At 38.7% G+C, this 3,485-nt stretch overlaps 1 non-coding gene across 1 annotated transcript; it reads right to left on the bottom strand.

The window, feature by feature from the left end:
* Positions 1-2,864: 2,864 nt before the first annotated feature.
* Positions 2,865-2,971, bottom strand: LOC127089469 (small nucleolar RNA R71). The gene has a single exon (XR_007791062.1). It is a non-coding gene; the product is annotated as a small nucleolar RNA R71 (small nucleolar RNA).
* Positions 2,972-3,485: the final 514 nt, after the last annotated feature.

The following is a 3,485-nucleotide window of genomic DNA, read 5'->3' as shown; positions in this document are numbered from 1 at the left end:
TAAACTCTTAAATTTTGTATATAGGATAGTCTCTTCGTCTTCTCCCCATTTCTTTAATTTCAAAATCTCTCCCTCCATTTTTCAAAATCTTCTTTGTGTGAACTACTCTTGTTCTAAAACTTTGACCACTTTTGCAAAAAGATAGAAACTTTGGCCTTATGCCATTGCATTTTCAAAATTCTTTTCTTAAATCAAACTTGTGAATAAACTTAACTATACTTGACCTAAACTTTCAAAAAGCCAAAAAGAACTAACTCATTCAAACCATTTTTAGGCCTTTGTGCCTTTCAAACTTAAATTTTGTTAAGCAATGCATCCATTTTGAAATTTGTATCACGAACTACGAGGTTTGGATCCCTCATTTTTATGTTGGTACGTAGGCACAAGTCCGAAGGTCTTGTCAAACACAAGAATATAATTAATGAATTCTTTTCTCATCCCCCCATTCTATTTGTTTGTAAACATCACTTTGTACAAAATACATATTCACACAAAAAGGGCTCCCTAGGAGTACCTAGGACACTTTGGGTGTTAACACATTCCCTATGTGTAACCAACCCCCTTACCTGTGATCTCTGACTTTTATTAGTTTTTATTTGAAAACTTCTTACTTTTTGGCTTTTGTTCGTACTTTTTCCCTTTTCCCTTGGAAACAATAAAAGCACGGTGGCGACTCTTGTTAATTGATCTCTAGCTTGTCAATAGCTTGATGATCGTGAATTTCCCGCTATACACTACTTTTTACTCGATTAAAACTATTTATTACACAATATAGTATGTTTATCTGCAGGTATTTATCGATTAAAAGGTTTACCATAAGAAAAATGGGAAATAGCAAAAAGGAAAGAAAAAGGCAAGAAAAAAGAAGGAAATGAGGTTTCCAATGGGATAATGGGCCACCAAAGCAAATGGGCTTGTGGCGCCCATTACCCAAAGGATGTGGCGCCCGCCATATTGGGCCAAAAGGATTGAAAAGTGGTGTGCGGTTACTACAAGAGTGACACTCGCCATTCATCATGGAATTAGGGTTGTGGCAACCGCCACAACCGAGTCTCCCCACTTTTCCTACTTTTTCTCCATCCTTTTACCCACGGTTTCCACTACTCTTGCTACAATTGAGGAATGTGAAAAGGATATAAAAAGGGGACCATTCAGACTCGCTGGCTCTCTCTCTCTCTTCTTCCGAGTTTTTAGTTTACTCTCTCTTTTTCCAGTTTTTAGTTTACGCTTAATTATTTTCAGCACTATTTTTCTTTGAGTTTTCTAGGCAGTTTCTTACCCTTGTAAACGTGATAGTTTTCCACATCGGGGACTATTACAAATCATTATTTTTTACGCATTCGGGATTCAATTGTAAGAGATATTCATTGCCAAAGCCTGCCGGAATTATTTAATCGAAGATTCAAGATTCAATTCCAGTTCTTAAATTTCCATCCAGGTTTATTATTGTTTACTGTTTTAGTTATTTATGCCTTACTATATGATTAATTCCCCAATTTCCATGTCTGTCACCGGGTCTATGTCCGGCTAAACCCTTAGGGATCGGTATGTAAAGACCATCGAAACGACGGGATTCAATAAATAATTGGTGTTAGTTTTTATAAAACTAATTTTTCCGGTTTTAGTTTCTTATTTTAATCAAACTGTTTTTCGTACGAGAGTACGAAACAAACTAAGGTTACGGTCAATAAAAACGAGAGTTTGAGATTTTAACCAGATAGCTTAAACTAGGCATTGATCCTAAATACAGCGAGAGCGCTTTAGGATTAATTAGACTTTATCTATATTCAAAAAGTACTTTTAAATGCAAAATAAGACCGTGAGAGCCAGGCATTTTGGTTTAGGAGTATGGTCGGAGTCAATAAAACGAGAGTGTGAGGCTAAGTCCTTTCTATAAGTAATTTCTACTGAAGAATATTTTAACAAATAAGATTACACCAACTATCTATCGAATCCCCGAGGTTTGATGTATTACATACCGATATCCCCTATATCTTATATCTTTATCTTTATTCTATTCTATAATTATTTCTCTTCATCCCTCCGATCTTAGAACAATCATTCGCCTTAGATTTACATAGTAACCTCAGACCACGATACGTTCGATTATTAGTCCTTGTGGGTTCGATAATCTTTAAAACTACGCGATAGGACTGTGCACTTGCAGTCACAATTCACATAGACTTACCAAAGTCGCGATCAAGTTTTTGGCGCCGTTGCAGGGGACTAATTTAGTCGATTTCGTAACTCTAGCGTTACCCAACATAGACTAAGGCAACAATTCTTTTTCCCTGTCTACATTTGTCGAGTGTATGCCAAGTACTCGCTCTCAGGGCGAGAAATTAAACCTACAACTCGACGAACCCGAGCGTTATCTTAGGTTAGAACACCGGATACGAGACTTGATACGGGAACATCATATCAAGCTAAATCTTCATGACCTTAACATTCCTACTTCTGCATCAGTTGTTCAACCAGAGATGGCCGAACAAGTGCAAAACCGTCCTCTTAAGTATTATGCAATCCCTTCACAGGATGAACCTCATAACAGCATCGCTGCCCCTGCAATTGAAGGCAACAGTTTCGAACTAAAACCCTCACTGTTGTCAGTCGTACATCAAAACCAATTTTCAGGTAGTCCCACGGAGGACCGGAACCTACACTTGTCAGTATTTTTGCAATACGCAGACACAGTGAAAGCGAATGGTGTCAGCTCAGAAGCTATAAGACTTCGTCTTTTCCCATTTTCATTAAGAGATAGAGCTAGAGCTTGGCTCCAGTCTCTACCATCCAACTTTGTCACTACGTGGAACGAGTTGAAGAAAGTCTTCTTAGCCCGATATTTCCCACCTAGCAAGACGGTTATGCTAAGAGCCCAAATAAACGGGTTTAAACAAAAGGATAATGAATCACTTTTTGAACCTTGGGAGAGATACAAAGACATGATGAGGCTATTCCCACATCACGGTCTAGAAGAATGGCTGATAATTCACACCTTTTATAACGATCTCTTGTACAATACAAGATTGACAATAGACGCCACCGCAGGTGGCGCATTGATGGATAAACCATACAACAAGGCCTATCAACTCATTGAAAGTATGGCCCAAAATCATTACCAATGGGGAAGCGAAAGAACCTCTGTAGAGAAACCTCAACTGAAGGGCGGCATGTACGAATTGAGCAGTCTTGACCATGTCAACGCCAAGGTAGATGCCCTGACTTAAAAGATAGACAGCTTGACCATAACACCAGCAGCCACCGTGGCTGCCATAACACCAAACTGCGAGATATACGGAGTTCAAGGGAATACTGCCCCAGAATGTCAACTCTTGAAAGGAACCTCCACAGACTAGGTGAACTATGCTCAAGGAAACCCCTACTCAAATACCTATAACCTAGGTTGGAAGAACCATCCTAACTTCTCATACAAAAACAATAATGCATTGTATGCACCTAATCAAACACCTGTTGTACCACCAATA

This window comes from Lathyrus oleraceus, chromosome 5 (assembly GCF_024323335.1).
Source record: "Lathyrus oleraceus cultivar Zhongwan6 chromosome 5, CAAS_Psat_ZW6_1.0, whole genome shotgun sequence".
Taxonomy (NCBI): domain Eukaryota; kingdom Viridiplantae; phylum Streptophyta; class Magnoliopsida; order Fabales; family Fabaceae; genus Lathyrus; species Lathyrus oleraceus.
The sequence above is the reverse complement of the archived record's forward strand: the minus strand, read 5'-3'. Positions and strand labels throughout refer to the sequence as shown.